The following is a 19,879-nucleotide window of genomic DNA, read 5'->3' as shown; positions in this document are numbered from 1 at the left end:
AGGTTCTAATTACATGGGCCAGAACATTAAACCAGAAGGTAGCAATATGATTTTTTTTTATCTGCCATATAACATGCTGTGAACATCTAATTCTTCTTTAAATAACCTATTTCTTTCATTGACTTCTAGTATTCTATGTGATGGAGACATTAATTGCTTCCTATCTTCTAGCAGCTATGGAGAAATTATAATAATTTGTGATAAAAAACACTGAAAACTCATTTATGAAATCTCCTTTGGGAATGGAATGATTAATCCTTGAATAAATCACTTTGTAAGTCAGAAGGAAAAAGGCAAATCTTATGAAGGAAATTAATTTATAAATCTTAGACTCTGGCTTTTATTGGCTACTTACTAGATTTTTATAGGAGAGGAGAATATTTATAATTTCAGATTAAAATTTTTAAATGAAGAGGTGATGGAGAAAGCACGGCTAATTTCTGTATGCACTGAGATAGCATTTAAGGGTTTAATTAAGATGTAGATTCAGTGGTAGATAGGAAACTTTACTATTCTAGGGTCTGACGAGGAATTTAAGAAGATTGTGTTTTCATTTTGAGCCAAAGATACAAACAAAGGAAACCGTAGCTGATAAAGTGTAGTGTTGCCAGACCGGTGAATTACATGCAGTATGTATGATGATCCTTTTTGTAACATCAGATTTTTTTGTGGTTCGTATATAATATGCTTTTTGTGTCTTTTATTCATAAGGATATGCTAAATTAGCTAGACTCAGACCTTCATTTTGTCAGTTTGTTTTTATTATGGTAAAATTACATAACATTAAATTTATCGTCTTAACCATTTTGAATATACAATTCAGTGATATTAAGTGTATTCCTAATGTTGTACAGCCATCATTGCCATTTATCTCCAGAACTCTTTTTCATGTTGCAAAACTGAAACTCTATATCCATTACACAATAACTGTCCATTTCCTCTCTCCCACAGCCTCTTGACTTTTAAATAGAGTATGTTCTAAATGATTTTTTTAAAATCTTAACTGCAATTTGTTTATAGGAGCAAAACAATTCAGTGACGGTTGAATTTCCAAACTGCTCCACAAAATCCTATTTATATACTAGCTAATGAAACTTATTAAATTGATAAAAACATACAAATTAATGGACAAGATTAGAAGCCATAATAGATAGTAAGTTGAAACCTGGTGTAAATGAAAGATATCTATTTAAAAAAGCACTTTATTGGGTACAAGATGATCCTTAATAAATATGGAAATGGACAGTTTCTGCTTGGCATCCGCCATACCTTTTATTGTGTTTATCTCTTACATCCTGGTGCTTTTCTTTCCAACTTCTAAACACTTACCTCCCTAATGCTATCCTAAGCCTGCCTGCCATGCCCCACACAGGCCTGTATCATTCCCTGAAAGTCACATACTTTAAAAAGAACTTCCTTCTCTTTGCACATTTTGATTGGTGAGCTTCAAACATGAGGGTGAGATATTTTATATTAACATAGACTAGAAAGATACATGCAAACAGCATTTTGCAAGTTATTTTTCATATTCTTAGATCCCATGAGAATTCACAGACAGCATTACATTGCCAGGTAAAAGAAAAAGAAACAGATTCCGTCACACCATGCAAAATACCAAATGAAGAGCATTAAGAAGTACTAGAGATGACATTCTATATAGCTTGAACTGTTTATCAGACCTTTTTCGGATGCCAACTTTGTGGCTTACCGAGAAGCTGCTCTGTTATTAAACTTAAAAAAAAAAGTTAAATTACATTTGCTAAGGTTGAATCATAGATACTGAATTTTATAAATTCCCTCTAGTAAGAATCTCAATTTACTTTCTTTCTTCATCTATTACTGTTTCCATGTTTTATACTTCATGAGGAACTTAGACCTGATGCTGGAGATGGTGAAAATTTAAACTGCAAATTTTGGAGGAGTGAGAGTGGCTGCAAACTCCTAAGCCAGAAGTCGTTTCTCTGGGCTTCCATAGGTGGTTTGTATATCTGATGGTTCTCGTTTTTCTCGTTTCCTTCAGCTTCTCACATATACTGTCGGGAAAAAAAGGCAAATTGTTTTGTAGGTCGATAGTTCCCCAAATGATGCTTTATTTTCTATCTTTTGTGATACCCTATTTATCATTATTTAGTGCAAGAGGGTTTCAAGCTGCCTAGTATGTGGCCTTATGTAGCTCTGCTTAGTTTCTAACCCATGAAATTTGGTGTGCTAGAAAACTGACAACTATTTACTTTTGTGATGTGAACTCTTGCATTTCAGTAAAGTTTGAATCATGATAGTTTGCCCTGTGATCTCTGAGAGCACATACACTTCCTTGGAAAATGCAAGATAGAGAAGGACTCCCTTTAATATTTAAGATTGATTATTTGTATAATTCCCTTGGTGTTTTCTCACAGTATACTTGGTGATATTGATTGCAGTAAACTCATAAGAAAAGAAAATATTTTCTCGTTCAATTATTCTATTCCATCCCATTCAATTTAGTTTAATTCAATTTGCCTGTGTTGAGTTCTTCTGTAGCAGGAGAACCATTGCTTACCTCTAACCAGTACTTGAAAGTCATCTCTCATCTGAATGTTACCATTTCTTGCTGGCTAGGGCATTTCAGCAAAGGTCTTTGTGCTAGAAAGAAATCATGCAAGTGTTTTACAGCATACTTTGTCTGGTAATTAAAATAACCAAAAGTGTTCTGGTCACAAAGCTGTTTCATTTATTATAGTATACTATTTTAATAATAGTTCAATTCTCAAAGTTTCTCCCTACACCAACTACTGTGCTACAGTACACAATTTATTCTAGTACTTGAGAATAGTATCCATTAAGAGTTAGATGTTTGAAAGGCATATTTTTCAGTAACACTAACCCTTTTCTTCTTATTTTTCTATTTTAATCTTTGCTGCACTTGGTTTATAACTGTGACATCTTCACGTCAGTAATTCTTACAGGTATAATGCCAAGTAAAGTTACCCTTTGCAGCCAAAAACATTGCCATAGGGTAAAACTAAATTGGGGTTAAAGAAACAATATAAAAGTAAATCAGAACAGACATTTATAGGAAGGAAATAATATTTTTATTGAGTAGCCTAAAGCAGCAGTAATGTTCAGAAATGGGAAAATGCTGTCCTAAGGAAAATAGACAAATAATGGAAGACTCAGTTTGAAGGACCAAATACTTGTAACTCATAAATTTTCTCAACATCATAAAAACATTTTTCCATTTATTTTTAGATGATATGTAACAATTGTACATATTTATGGGATACAAAGTGATATTTCAATATATGTATACAATGTGGCATGATCATATCAGTGTAATTAGCGTATCTGTCACCTGGAACATTTATCATTTCTTTGTGTTTGTGAACACTCAAAATCCTCTTTTAACTTTTTGAATATATACACTAAATTATTGTTAACCATATTTATCCTACAGTGCTAAGAACACTAAAACTGATTCTTCCCTTTGTATCTATAATGAGCTGTAACTTTATATGTGATAACCAGCCACTCGCTGTCCTTCCCTCCCCTCTACCCTTCCTAGCACCCTCTCATAACCACAATTCTACTCTCTACTTCTATCAGCTCAATTTATAAAGAGATTTTTATTAACATAGGCCTTTCTTTCTTTCTTTCTTTCTTTCTTTCTTTCTTTCTTTCTTTCTTTCTTTCTTTCTTTCTTCTTTCTTTCTTTCTTTCTTTCTTTCTTTTTTTCTTTCTTTCTTTCTTCTTTTTTTTTTGAGAGGGAGTCTCACTCTGTTGCCCTGGAGTGCAGTGGGGTGAACTTGGCTTGCTGCAGCCTCTGCCTCCCGGGTTCAAGCAATTCTCCTGCTTCAGCCTCCCAAGTAGCTGTGACCACAGGTGCCCACCATCACGCCTGGGTAATTTTTGTATTTTTAGTAGAGACAGCATTTCACCATGTTGGCCAGGCTGGTATTGAACTCCTGACCTCAGGTGATCTACCCGCCTCAGCCTCCCAAAGGGCTGAGATTACAGGTGTAAGCCACTGCACCCAACTGATAGGCTATGATGTTTTTATAAACTAAGCCTGATCTATGCAAACAAAAGAAAATAGAGAACTCAACAATTATGTAATGAAACTGATCAACATAAGCAGTTGCTCTAGATTAGATTAGGCTTCATTATTTTTACTCTCCATGTTTTAAAATTAGAATTATCTATAATTTACTTCAATTAATGATCAGTATAGATGAAGTTTTTCATCTTAGCTTATGACTATATCTACCCAGGCCTATTAATAGAAGCTGATCTTTTCTGACCATTCAATTACGCTATCATAATAATAGTACCCATAATAGTTTTCTCTAGGGAAGATGGGTTGACCTGAGAACCAGAAACTGTTAAATAAAATAGTCTCTTGCTATTATGCTCTATTTCAGTTATTAGAACTATTAGTTTCAGCATTATGTGACACAGTTAAAATGAACCATTTTGTGAATGGTCTGAAATATTTGGACACAGCCTACAAAATTCTTGGCCAAAAATGTTTTACATTTAAGCCTGAGTTTGTCTCCATATATTGATTAAAGTTATCTGAAAATTCAGTTATTAACTTTATAAGCTTTGTTTGGTTCATGAGCTGCAATGACTGGGAGGGTTTGTGAGCTCAGCTTATCACCAGAAATAACTCAATAACTATTCACAGGCAATCATGGACACAGAGAGTCTCCAGAGGTCAGCTCACAGGGCCAACCATTTATTTGCCAAAGGGTACCTAAAAGTTTCTTACCTTTTTTTTGTACTCCCTCTTCTCTCTTTAGGGTACTATCTCTGTTTAGTCTTAGTCATTGTGCCCTAGGCCAAGTTCCATTTATTCTTTGATACCAAGCTTCTAAAACCCTGTTTGTTTCAAAATTTTTAAATTGTAGTTGTCTACAAGACAAACCCTTCTCTTCCAATAACGCTTTTTGTCTTTTAAAGTACAGTTTCATGCATCTTTATGCCAATAACCCATTCCTCACTAGGGATAGAAATGGGCAGGGGAAGTAAATGAAGAGGCCACAGATTTTTTCACTTCCATGTGAAGACAAAAAAAAAATCAGCACATCTCCCATGACTGGTGGAGAGATGACCTAAGAAGGCAACTTGCCATTTTTAAGTTCTTCTATTAAGTAATCAAGTCAGAAAAGAGAGAGCGCTGTGCAATACTCTAAACCATAATATAAATGTAATTATAGTTTTCCTAAGTTACTCTGTGCCTATAAAGTACATTTTAAAAGATTGTACTGTTAATAGACAACATTTCCCTATAATTTTGATGTATACTCATTATGTCACAAACAAAACTGAATTTCTAGTTGTGCATGGTGGCTCACACCTATAATTCTAGTGCTTTGGTAGGCTGAAGTGGGATGCTCACTTGAGGCCAAGAGTTTGAGATCAGCCTGGGCAACGTACCAGGACCCTGTCTCTACAAACAAACAAACAAACAAACAAAAAAACTGCACCATGGTCCGTGCCTGTAATCTTAGCTACTTGGGAAGCTGATGTGGGAGAATCCCTTGAACCCAGGACTTGGAAGTGGCAGTGAGCTAGGATTGTGCCACTGCCCTCCAACCTGGGATACAGAGTTTGGTCCTAACTCTAATATATATATATTTTATATACATATAATCTATTATATATAGTATATAATATATGAGATTATATATGTAAGATATATATAATATCTATAATATATTATAGAAATATATAATATATATAGATTATATATATATATATATACCCTGAATATTCTATATCCAACAATGGCTTTTTATTGTTAGTAGTACTCTCCTCTTCTATACTTTGGATATGAAAGAAATACTCTTTTCACTTCTGCTTTTTCAATTTAAATGTGTATAGGAAAAAATATCCTCTTATAAATACCTCTCCAACAGAATATTCTAGTTGCAAATGGAATTTTTAAAATTTGCTAATGTGATATGTGGGTAGAACACTAGGTCTTGACAAATATGGCTCCTTTCCTACTGTTTTGAGACTACTTCAGCAAACTTTGCTGATGGAGGTCGCAAAGTAGTACTGAGAGAAATGATTTTAAAACATTCAGAAGAATACTGAAAGGTTTGACGTTGAGTTTGGGAGGACAGATAATTTGTTGGACTGTAGGTTTCAGTCTCTCTTGAAATAATGATGAAAGATCGCATTATCTTCAAAAGCATTTCACTGACTTTCAAAGTGAAAATGTGCCTAGGATAGGAGAAATAAACTGTATACACCGCAACTTTATCCAATGGAAAAATTTGAGGTATGCTACCAAAAGGCAACTCAATCTTGTTGTGGTAGTTCTAAGATCTTGGTTATTAGCAAATTGTTTACTGATTGAAAATCTGTATTTATTATTGGAGAATCACTGGCTTTTGGAAAATATCCTTGAGGCATTTCATAAAGTGCAGAGAATCAATCTCTAATACCACATGGGAGGCATCAGGGGTTAGAAAGGGTCAAGGCATTAAAAGTTTCAATATGCATTCCAAAAACTGCGAATAAGATATCTTGCAATTCATCTAAATTTTCTTTGAAACTATTATGTCTCTTGCTATATTCGGCATTTAAAAATTGTTTAAATATGGCGTGGAGAAAGAAAAGCATATGAAAGTATTGCTTCCAGATTCCTTGTGACTACACAGCTATTGTCAGTTAAAATAGTCAGGAAAACAGTTACTTTACCATTTTTTGAGTTTTTATAAAGTGTGACATCATACTACGGATTTTATGTCTCCTCATTTTATCCTGGAAATAGCACGTTTATTCTGAAAGGTACTATTATGATGTCTCTATAACTGACTACAAAACTCAAGTAATTAACTTAAGTAAATTAAGTTAGTTAAATAATTAGAATAAGATCACAAAGCCAGGAAAGGATAGCCTGGTCCTTTTTAATCCTTAACGTCACCCATGAATCACATCTCTCTATGGTGGTGAACTATACGCTAAAGTGAAAAAAAAAGTGCACTATTTCTTCTAGAAATATTCTAGATAAAATTGCAAAACTGATATAGTTGTATGTGTAGAAGAAAAAACCGAAAACAGGCTTCAGACATACATTAGGCCAACAAGAGTGCAGATCAAACATGTAGGATTTTTATTTTTGTGCATTTATATTTCTGGGCTAGAACATTCATTTGATCTGTATCTATTGAACATCTATTATATGCCAGATATTCTGCTAAATCCTGGCGATATAAAGATTCCTAACCTCAATGAATTTGCTCTCTAAAAAAGGAAATAGAAATAAACACACAAACAAAAAATATAAATTGAGATAAGGACTGTGAAGAAAACAAATGTGTGTTTGATAGAGTAACAGGTGGGAAGAACTAATTTACATACTGTGATCAAAGAAATCCTCTTGTAAGAACTTATTTAGGTGGCCCTAAGCAATAAGAAGAAACCATTCACGTGAAGAAAGCAAAGTCTAAAAAACTCTTGTAGAAAGGTGCTTAAGGTACTGGAAGAATCTAAAGACCACTCTGGCTGGAATGTAGTGAACAGACAAACTGACTTTAATATTGGTGAGTTGAGGATGTAATTAAGCTTTTATACTTATACTAGAAGACAGATGTTAAGAGACAAGGCTTAATGCATTGTCAAAGAAGGTGTAATTTCATAAGCCCACATTTCTACTAAAGAAGGTGTAATTTCATAAGCCCACATTTCTACATGGATGAAGATGATCTCTTCAGGCCAGGAATCAGAGCTTGGTAAGGAAGAAACTTGTAGCTCCTTTCTCTCTACTCTTGAAAAGTGAAGCTTATTTATCTTTATTAGAGACAATTGCTTATCGATTGGTGGGTTCCTGCTATGGCTCCATCCAGGTCACAGCTTAGAGACCTGTCTAAGATATATGAATAGGTAATTTATACTTGGAAAAAGGAGTTCCATTGGCCAGGAGACACATTAATTCTAGAATTCCTGACAGCTTGGAATTCTTTGATTTTTTTTTCCCCAAACCCAGAGTTTAGCTTTAAATTAGCTCTCTTATTTTGTCTCCAATATACATGCTTAGAACATTTGTTTCTGGTTTTAAATATATGTATTCAACTAAATGTAAGCTCTGTTACAAATATTTAATAAACCACTGAACCTTGTAATTAAAAAAAAAAAAAAAAAACTCACCAAAAATTAGCTTTCTTAGTTAACACTTCTAAAAACTGTCCCTGACTTGGGATTTTAAAATCCTAAGAGGTATTTGTATCATCTTTTCTTAGCACCACTGACCAGAGAACATTCACAGGTCTTAAAGTCTTCCCAGGTTCTTTGGGGGAAGTTATACGTGTTCTGTAAAAACACTGGACACCATAGGAGAGTTTAAGTAATATTTCTAAATTCAAATAAATAATGTACTATGTGGATGGGTTAGGAGAAAGCTTTTATGTTTATTTATTTCTTGTTTTTCTTCAAAAGAAGACTAACGTTATCAATGCTGTGCTTTTTGGCAGACTGCACTGGTCCTAGGTAGAGGTGATTTGTGGGGACGAGAAGGAGGAATTAGCTACTAACTTTCCTCCATTCTTTAACAGAGCACAAGTATGATATGTGGTTAGCTGGTACAAAAACTGAGGGTGCAAAGGGCCTGGAAGTCATGGCCATTGGAAACAGAAACATCAAATCTGTGACATCCTGGAGTAGTGGTCAAGACAACTAGTTTCTGGTCCTGACTGTGCCATTAACTTGTGGTGGTATATGGAAAAAATCACTTAACCTTGACTTTAACCTTAGCGTTGGACTCAGGTTCCTCATCAGATTTTCTTTAGAGAAACTTCATTCAATAAAGATAGACTGAGTGCCTACAATGTGTTCAGTACTCTGATAAGTTCTAGACAGCCAACACAAAACTTAAAGTGCTTTGGGCAATTACCTCTCAAAGATCTAGTTTTTACATATGGAAAACAAGTTTTTAAAAATAACTCCCATTTTACAGGATTTTGAGAATAACTATGTGCCTGAGATAATCTATAAACAGTGCATGACATGTAGAATGTGCTTAAGATTGGGTAGTTACTATTACTGTTATTGGTGGAGATTGTAGTCTGTGACCTCACAGAGCCTCTGATGGGACAATTGAAATATTTTAAGTGCTGTGGGAGGGCAAAAGGGCTTTGGATCTGAAGGCAGCTCATGTAATTCCCAGTCTGGTAGTTGCCTGGAAGCAACTTGTGACTTTTAACTCTGAACTTCATGGTGTCACATTTTTCTTTCTCTTAGGAGTCAACAACTCTATAAAGTTGGTGAAATTTAGTCTCCAAACTCATTGGCCATCTTACGCTTTCTAAATTTTCCTGTTATAATAACCATTGATTGATGTCAAAAAATTTGTAGACTTCTCTTGCTGTTAGTTTTATTTTAGCATTTATTAATTGACTGTGAAAATACATAATGACAGACATTACTACATAGGCATATGTTTGCAATCAATTAATGTGTTTAAACTCAAGTTTTATCTACATACCTTGAAAAATAATGTTGTATCAGTTGAGTTTCTCAGGGAAAATGAACCAGTATGTATGCCATGTATGGCTTACATGATTGTGGGGGCTGAAAGTCCAAAATTTGTAGAGCAGGTTGGCAGACTGAAAACTCTTGAGCAGGAGTTGATGTCGCAGTTCTGAGGCAGAATTTTTTCTTCCTCAGTGAACTGCAGTTTTATCCTTAGGGCTTTTCATCTGATTTTGTGAAGGCCCACTCACACTATGGATGATTATCTGCTTTAGTTAGCTAAAGTCAACTGATTGGAGATGTTAACCATGTCTACAAAATCACCTTCTAACAACACCTAGATTTCCGTTTGATTAAATAAGTGTGTACTATAGCTTAGCTAAGTCAACACATAAAAGTAACCATCAAAACGACAAATTTCTAAAAAAATTCTTATTTTATTCATTCTACAAAAATCATTTGTCATACACATGAACTGAAAGAACTGTCTGCTCTTCCAAAAAGTATGGAGTATAGTTTAGATTCCATAGACTTAGATCAAAATGATGATATGTGGTTAGGAAATATTAAATCAATGATTCTTTAGGACTTACAACTCTTCTATAATAGGGACACAAGAATATTAGTCAAGCGTTCAATTGCTTTTTCCAGGGAGAACTCTGATTTTGCTTATATCGAAGTTACTGCGTATGCCTGGCTCAGGGTGTGACACTGCTCAGCAGAACAAGCAGGCTTCTGAGAACTCTGTGCTTGTGATTTGCAATTCCTGGTTTGTTGCTGAGCATTCTCCTAAAAACTCAGCTAGCAAGATATGACTACTCTAACTGGCCAACAAAGGCATCATAGAGAGGGTTATGAATTATTAGTAAAGCGTATTGAGTTTTTGAAATGCTGGCTGAGATTTAAAAGGAAACAGAAAAGTCAAATCCTTGACTGGGAAAGTCTGGCCCTAATGTAGGTAGACAAACATCTTTATAAACATTTCTAGGAAAGATATATATGATTATAAAAATAAGTTGTTTCATTCTGAAGGCAATTTCTCATCTCCTGTTTCTCTCTCCCTTTGAACTCCTTTGGACAAAGATTTTAGAAAACAGTGTGAATTTTGTAGGCTTTGGTCCAAACAAATTGAAAGCAGCTAAGACTTTCTGCTGAACAAAAATGTACTTAATATGAGAAGTTTCATATAATGTTTTACCATTGTTGAAGTTGCATGTTTTGTCACTATGTCACTACAAAGTTTGGGAGTGAGGAATCTTTTTTCCCCCTAAATCTAGCCTAGCCTTAATACTGACTGAATGTTTTGTTTCATGTTAGTCATTCAAAAAAGACATCCAAACAAAAGGAAGAAAAATGATTATAGGGATTGAAAAGTCATTGAGGAAAAGTGAAATTCTGATGAGAAAAGCTGTAAAGAGCAACTAGATTACTATCTTTGAGAATTTTTGGGACATTTAGTTGTGGGATGTTTACTAGTTATACTTAATGTTCAGAAGTAAATGGTCAAGGCAAAATATTATTAAATCAATGGCAAGAAAGTGTTCTGATGGACATGGCAGGTACTTCTTGATCATGCGGGTGATAAAACATTGAAATTGGCTGCTGGAGAAAACAATGTTAAACATTTAATGTGCTTGGTAACTATTTGTCTTAGTTGAAAGAGAAATTTCTATGTCTAAAGATGGAAGGCTGCAACACATATGCTTTCAAGCTCTCCTGCAACTCACCAGATTGTGAGTTGAACATTTTATATACAAAAGTAGGTATTTATTGAATATCTACCATATTAGTTTTCTTTGCTGCTATAACAAATAACAAACTTAATCACAAAATAACTCTAATTTATTGTGTTAGAATTCTGTGGGTCTGAAATCCAGGACAGATTTTACCTCTCGGCAAGCTGTGTTTCTTTCTGGAGGCTCTAGGAAATAATTTATTTATTTTGTCATTTGGGGTTTTTGGTACAATTTAGTTCCTTGCAGCTGTCAATTGAGGGCTGTTTCCACCTTCTAGAGGCCACTCTCATTCCTTGGTTCATGGCCTACTTCCTCCATCTTCAAAACGATCAGTGGAGGGTTGAGTCCTTCCCACATCGCATGCCTCTGATGCTCTTTTGCCTCCCTGTTCTACTTTTAAGACCTCATTTGAATAGATTAGGCCCATCCAGATAATGCAAGATAATTTCTCCATTTTAAAGTAATTAAGGTATTAAGTGTAAAGTAATTAAGAAATTAAGGGATTAGGAATCTCAATTCTATCTGCAACTTTAATTCCTTTTTTTTCATGTAATAGGATCATGTAACAGTTTAATGTAACAGGGTTTTTTCCTATTCACAGGGTCTGAGGATAAACATTCTGTTTGTTGCAACTTCTGTGGTACTAGTACTGATTTTTATATTGCAGAAAAATCAACTTTTGAGAAACAATCTTACAATAGTATGAGTTTATAGTGGGTTAATTCATTCATTCAATAAATTTTATTGAGTACCAACCATCCCAGACACTGTTCTAGGAAATGCTGTCCTTGCCCTAACTATCATATAGACTATTAGAGACATCTGCTATATAAACACATGAGCATAACATTTGATGAGTACTATAATAGAGGATAATAGAGTTACGGAATAATCAATTTTGTTTATGCCTGGGGTCTTGGAAAGTGCAGAAAAGGAGATGTTTAAATACAGTCATTCAAGATGAGTAGGAGGAAGGTATTCCAAACTGGGAACGACATGCACAAAAGCATGGGGAAATGTGGTGTGTGAAATAGCATATAAAACAATCCGGGAGCATTATTATAGTACTAAATTTATGATGATAACTATGGTTTGGAGAAGGTATATGTGATGCCTGGTGAAATTGAAAATACATAAGGAGATAGATGTATAAGTTGAATTTGTTGCCAAAAGATAGATAAGTAGAAAACAATAAAGGTGAATAGAGATCTACGTGTAGACAGTTGTATAACTGAAGATACAAAAGTGGGATATGTCCTATTATATTTGTGTAGTAGTCTGAGTAGAGGAGAGTTTCTATAATAAAAAGTATAGGTAATTGGGATGAAAGGAGTGAGTCTGTATTATGCAAATCATAATAGTTAAGAATAGGATTTATGTAAAATATGACATTTGGGGAGATCCTGAATTTTCTGAGTATAGGATGACATAATTACAAGCTGTTTGAATGTTTAGCATAAATATCACCACATCAAAAGACAAGAGTTTCTCTCCCTCTTTCTTTTCCATTGGCCACTGCCAACCCTGTCACTACAGAAGTTATACTTTAAAGATATTCTTTGGAGAAGTTAAGGTTAACTCAAGGATATGGGGGAGATCAGGAAGTGATGAGAGGAGTCATCTAAAGTGTGAAGTGATGTTGAGGTGGAGAGGAAGAACAATAGAGAACTTTGATAGATGTCTTGCTTACATAAGCCATCTCATTTAATCCTCCAAACAAGCCTGAAAGGAAGGCTGTTTTATTGTGCTGCCATGATGTTGGTGAGAAATTTAGTCCTAGGTGGTTTAGTAAGTAGAACTGAAAATCAAATTTAGGGTCTGTCTGCCTCCCAAGGAATATAAAAGCCCAAGGAATATAAAAAAGAGAAGTGCCTTCAACAGTCTTATCTTTCAATGATAAGGGATTTTAGTGAATCAGATACAAATTGAGGAAAGAATTGTCTTTAATTTGAAATTCCAGAGTATTTGGAATCATTTATCATTTATAGGGCAATGTGCAATGATTTTGGATGTTCTTGTCTTTCTGTATTGTTTCTTCTTATCCTACAAGTTTCATTTTTTGAGAAGATTTTCAATGTTACTAGCTAAGCTGGAAGGTTTTTTAACTGTTACTGTCTCTCTCATTACATTTAGAAGACTGTTATAATTGTGTTCTTGCCTTTTTCTGTCAGTGTCTTTAGAATAAGGAATGTGTTTTTAATTTCTGCATCCCTGCTGCCTGATTTTAGTGTCTGTAGATAGCAGGTAATCGATATTTGGTCAACAATTCAATGGATAATTAAGAAAACTAAATGCATCAATAAAAAGTAGAAATGACTTTGTGATATGGTTTGGATTTGTGTCCACACCCAATCTCATGTTGAATTGTAATCCCCGATGTGGAGGAGGGAGCCTGGTAGGAGGTTATTGGATCATGGGGAGTAGATTTCCCCTTTGCTAGTCTTGTGGTGTGAGTTCTCACAAGATCTGGTTGTTTAAAAGAGTATGGCACCTCCTGGTTTTCCTTCTTCCTCCTGCTTTAGCCATGAAAGACATGCCTGCATCCCCTTCACCTTTACCATGATTGTGTTTCCTGAGGCCTCCCCAGCCATGCCTGCTGAATACCATGGAATCATGAGCCAATTAAGCCTCTTTTCTTTATAGATTACCTAGTTTCAGGTAGTTCTTTATAGCAATGCAAGAATGGACTAATACAGAAAGTTGGTATCAGGAGTGGAGTATTGTTATAAAGATACCTGAAAATGTGGAACCAACTTTGGAACTGGGTAACGGGCAGAGGTTGGAAGAGTGTGACGGTATCAGAAGAAGACAGAAAGATGAAGGAAAGTTTGAAACTTCCTAGAGAATTGTTGAATTGTTGTGACCAAAATGCTGATAGTAATATGGACAATGAAGTGCAGACTGAGGAAGTCTCAGATGGAGATGAGGAACTTATTGGGAACTGTAGCAGAGGTCACTTTTGTTATGTGTTAACAAAGAAGTTGGAGGCATTGTGACATTGCCCTAGAGATCTTTGGAACTCTGAACTTGAGAGAAATGACTTAAAGTGTCTGGTAGAAGAAATTTCTAAGCAGTAAAGTGTTCAAGATATGGCCTGGTTGCTTCTAACAGCATATTCCTATGAGTGAGCAAAGAAATAATCTGCAACTGGAACTTATATTTAAAAGGGAAGCAGAGCATAAAGGTTTGGAAAATTCATAACCTGGCCACGTGGTAGAAAAGAAAAATCCATTTTTAGGGGAGGAATTCAAGGCAGCTGCAGAAATGTGCAAAAGTAAAGAGGAGCCAAGACAATGGGGAAAAGGCCTCAAAGACATTTCAGAGACTTTTGTGGCAGCCTCTCCCATCACAGGCCTGGAGATCTAGGAGGGAATAATGGTTTTCTGGGTCATACCCAGGACTTCACTGCCTTGCACAAAGGCAAGACACTGCTCCCAGCATCCCAGCCACTGTAGCTCCAGCCACAGCTAAAAAAGCCCCAGATACATCTCAGCTTATAGCTGCTCCAGAGAGTGCAAGCTATAAGCCTTGTTGACTTCCACATGGTGTTAAGCCTGTGGTGCACAGAGGGCAAGAGTTGAGGCTTGGGAGCCTTCACCTAGATTTCAGAGGATGTATGGAAATGCTTGGATGTCCAGGCAGAAGTCTGTTGCAAGGGCAGAAACCTCATGAAAAACCTCTACTAGGGCAGTGTGAGAAGAAATGTGGGGTTAGATCTCCCACAAAGAGTCCCCACTAGGGCACTGCCAAGTGAAGCTGTGAGAAGAGGCCACTGTCCTCCATATCCCGGAATAGTAGATCCACTGACAGCTTGCCTCATGCATCCGGAAAAGCATCAGACACCCAATGCCAGCCTGTGAAAGCAGCTGAGGGGTTTGTACCCTCCAGAGTCACAGGGACAGAGCTGCCCAAGGCCTTAGGAACCCATCCCTGGCATCAGTGTGGCCTGGATGTGAGTCATGGAGTCAAAGGAGATTATTTTAAGCTTTAAGACTCAATGACCGCCTTGAAGGGTTTCAGACTTGCATAGGGCCTATGTCCCTTTGTTTTGCTGATTTCTCCCTTTTAGAATGAGTTTATTTACCCAATGCCTGTACCGCCATTGTGTCTTGGAAGTAACTAATTTGTTTTTGATTTTACAGGCTCATAGACAGAAGGGAATTGCCTTGTTTTATATGAGACGTTGGACTGTGGACTTTTGAGTTAATGCTGAAATGAATTAAAACTTGTGGGACTGTTGAGGAAGGACGACTACGACTGTATTTTGCAATGTGAGAAGGAAGTGAGATTTGGGAGGGACTAGGGGCAGAATGATATGGTTTGGATTTGTGTTTCTGCCCAAATCTCATGTCCAGTTGTAATCCCCAATGTTGGAGGAGGGCCGTGATGGGAGGAAATTGGATCATGGGGGTGGATTTCCTTCTTGCTGTTCTCATGATAGTGAGTTCTCATGAGATCTGGTTGTTTAAAAGTGTGTAGCACCTCCTCTTTGCCGCTTCCTCCTACTTCAGCCATGTAGACATGCCAACTTTCCCTTCACCTTCTGCCATGATTATAAGTTTCCTGAGGCCACCCTAGCTATGCTTCCTGTGCAGCCTGTGGAACTGTTTTCCTAATAAATTATTCCTTATAATTTTTCCTTATAAATTTCCTTATAAATTATTCAGTTTCAGGTTGGTTTTTATGGCAATGTGAGAACAGACTAATACATTTTGGGTTTAATTTAATGATTTATCAACTACTAATTATTTTCTGGATGATGACCTCCATAGTGTTTTCTGTACTATAGGAGATGATAATCTAATGATCAGCATAGACACAGGTAAATCTAAATGAAAGACAAGCTGTGACAAATCTCTAAGTTTTTAAACAAAGGAATATGGAGGTGAAAATGGGGAGGTCATAGTATCGACAGAGATTCAATGCCTACAGGGTTGACTGATTGTCTAGAACTGATCATTTAGGAGAGGCATCTGCTACAAATATTTCTTCAAAAGTTTATAAAATATCTTAAAGTCAATATTTTAATAATCCTACTAGAAATTTAAATAGTGCCCCCTATACATTACATATATTACAACACGACTGTGTACCCCATAAATATGTACAATTACGTGTCAATTTTAAACATTTTTAAAATGAAAAATAAGTAAATAAATTTTGAAAAGAGAAAAATAGTCAATATCTACAACTAACTCAGACACAGACGAAATATTGATAACCTCCACCATAATAAAAAGCAATCACCTCCACTCCATCACCTAATTGTCTTCTTCCCTACTGCAACTGTTTTTCTTTCAACTAGTTCTTCACATTTCTGCAGTACTGATTTTCTGAAAGCAAATCTTTTACTATTATCCTTCTCAAACCCCATAGACCAAGCCTAGACGTTGTAGCCTGCTATTGAGGCCACCAAGACATGACCTACCTTTTGAGTTTCATTTCCTTTCTGCTCTCCACTTACCTAGGCTGGACACCTCTGTTCCCTGTGTAGTGCCTCCTTTGTTGCCTGTGTTTCTTTGCTCATGTTGTTCTCTCTGCCTGGAATGTGGTTGCCCATTTTCTCTTGTCCAAATTCTACCATCGTCAGGCCCCAACTGGAAGGAATATCTGTCCCTTTCACTTATTTAACTGTCTTTCTTTCTTTTTTTTTTTTTTTTTGAGGCAGAGTCTCGCTCGATGGCCCAGGCTGTAGTGCGGTGGCCGGATCTCGGCTCACTGCAAGCTCCGCCTCCCGCTTTCACGCCATTCTCCTGCCTCAGCCTCCTGAGTAGCTGGGACTACAGGCGCCCGCCACCACGCCCAGCTACTTTTTTGTATTTTCAGTAGAGACAGGGTTTCACTGTGTTAGCCAGGATGGTCTCCGTCTCCTGACCTTGTGATCCACCCACCTCGGCCTCCCAAAGTGCTGGGATTACAGGCATGAGCCACCGCGCCCAGCCCACTTATTTTACTTTCTAGTCATTTACCTCCATGCCTTATCTTCCTTACTACATTGAAAATCCTTTAAGGCAAAAATCTACATCTGATTTATTTTTGGACATTCATTTAGTGCTCAAAAAAGCATCTTTTAAGTAGAAATGTTAGATAGATATTTATTTGATAAATAATTTTGAATATATAATGAATGAATGTAATCTCTCTCACCTCATCAGTTTTCAAATATTTCAATAATAATAATGTAAGTGGATAAAACATTGTACGCTTATAAATCAAATGCTCATTTGTGGTGTGCAGTTAACCTAGACTTGCATTCCTTCCAAGACGAATGCTATTATGGTGTTAGATTTGGATGAAAATCAAGGTTCAAACTAAAAAAGACACTATGCTAAGTGCTGAAGATACAAAAAGACATAAAACTGAGTTCCTATAATCCATGGGTTTATAGATATAACTGGTGTAGATAAGACATGCACATGAAAAATTACCTAAGCCGGCCGGGCGCGGTGGCTCAAGCCTGTAATCCCAGCACTTTGGGAGGCCGAGACGGGTGGATCACGAGGTCAGGAGATCGAGACCATCCTGGCTAACACGGTGAAACCCCGTCTCTACTAAAAAATACAAAAAACTAGCTGGGCGAGGTGGCGGGCGCCTGTAGTCCCAGCTACTCGGGAGGCTGAGGCAGGAGAATGGCGTGAACCCGGGAGGCGGAGCTTGCAGTGAGCTGAGATCCGGCCACTGTACTCCAGCCTGGGCGACAGAGCGAGACTCCGTCTCAAAAAAAAAAAAAAAAAAAAAAAAAAAAGAAAAATTACCTAAGCCATACTGAGGCAGTATACTCAGTGACTGTTTCTGGAAGTGAATGTTCAGGGAATTACCATGAGGTGGCTACAGATTACAGGCACGGACTTTTGCTTGAGACAAACTGTTTTGAACACTGACTCTGTGTACCCATGTGACCTTGGACAAACTCGTTGATTTCTCTGTGACTTAATTTCCTGATCTGGGAATTAAAATAGCACTTTCTTTATAGTGTGATTGTGATTAAATAAGATTTTATATATTTACATATATAAAATAAAAAATATATAAAATCTTATTTAATCTTATTTAACTAAATATATAATATATAATATATTATATAACATATGTTACATATTATGTTACATATATTAAATATATAATATATGTTATATATACTTATATATTACATTATATGTTAGATATAGTTATATATTATATATTACATATAGTGTAATATATATTAAATATATAAAATAAGATTTTATGTATTTATTTTATACATGTATTATAAAATATTTTTATAATATTTTTAAATATTTGTATATTATTTTCAATATTAATAGCACTATATCTATTATATATAAAAATATATTTTATGCATATTAAAATATATATTTATACACATACATACACACACACACATATACATATAATCCACTTGTCTATCAATCATCTCTCCACTCACCTACTTATCTGTCAAGCACAGTGTTTGACACATAATAAAGTGCTATAATATAAAAATTTTACTATTACTTTGTACAAAGAAGTTTAGGGTAAGTTTCCTGGAAAATACGTGACTTGAGTTGAACTATGAAGGATAAGGGAGACTTGTGGGATGGGCAAGGCATGGAAAAGAGTCTTAGAAAGAATGAATTTAAAAAGTGAAAATTCAGCCAGTAACCATCTTCTTTTTATCTGATACAGCTCCAAAAAGTAAAGTGCTTTTAGTTCGGGAAGGTTAAGAAAATGTAAGAGAATGCCTGAAATTATTCTTCTAATATGACTGGTAATGTACTTAAAGGTGGCTTTAGCTGCTGCACAGGACTTTTAACAAAAGCAATAGCCATCAGAAAATGCATATCAATAGAATTAGTATATCTTTTTTTAGAAGAAATCCATAATGTATAAAGAGCACTCAGATCTTGTAGATTGACCTGATTTGAAATAAAGTGCTGAGGTTGAGTCACAGTGTCACAGGCCAGGTGACTTAGCTAACCCATTACTTCTGTCTCTTCACTCAAGGCTTCAGTGAGTCCTAAGTCTCATTTCAGGATAGGAGTCCATGGGGGCACATGAACTTTGCCCTTGTACCCTTGAACTCTCTGGGCAAATGAATACTCCCATGTATTAGTCCATTTTCATGCTGTTGGTAAAGACATACCAGAGACTGGGCAATTTACAAAAGAAAGAAGTTTAATGGACTCACAGTTCCACGTGACTGGGAAGGCCTCACAATCATGGTGGAAGGTGAAAGGCATGTCTCACATGGCAGCAGTATTGAGAAGAGAACTTGTGTAGGGAAACTCCCCTTTATAAAACCATCAGATCTCATGAGACTTAATGACTATCACGAGGATAGCATGGGAAAGATTCACCCATATGATTCAATTATCTCTCGCTGGGTCCTTCCCACAACACATGGGAATTGTGGGAGTTACAATTCAAGATGAGATTTGGGTGTGGTCACAGCCAAACCATATCATCTCTCTTGCTTTGAGAGGTGGTTCTGACATTGGAGGAGCATCTTGCTACCATATTTTTTAGTAGGCAAAGGGTAGCATTCCAATCTTTGGATGCAAAGTCAGGCTTCTATAGCACAGAGCTATGGAGTTTGAGATGTAGTAAGCTATAAGATAATGAACATAGACTCTGGACCAATCATAGGTGACTCAAATGCCTCACTACCCAAATGTCAATGAGTGAGGTAGAGAGTATGGGCTGGA

This window comes from Piliocolobus tephrosceles, chromosome 2, assembly GCF_002776525.5.
Source record: "Piliocolobus tephrosceles isolate RC106 chromosome 2, ASM277652v3, whole genome shotgun sequence".
Classification (NCBI taxonomy): Eukaryota; Metazoa; Chordata; class Mammalia; order Primates; family Cercopithecidae; genus Piliocolobus; species Piliocolobus tephrosceles.
This window is presented reverse-complemented; position numbering follows the sequence as displayed.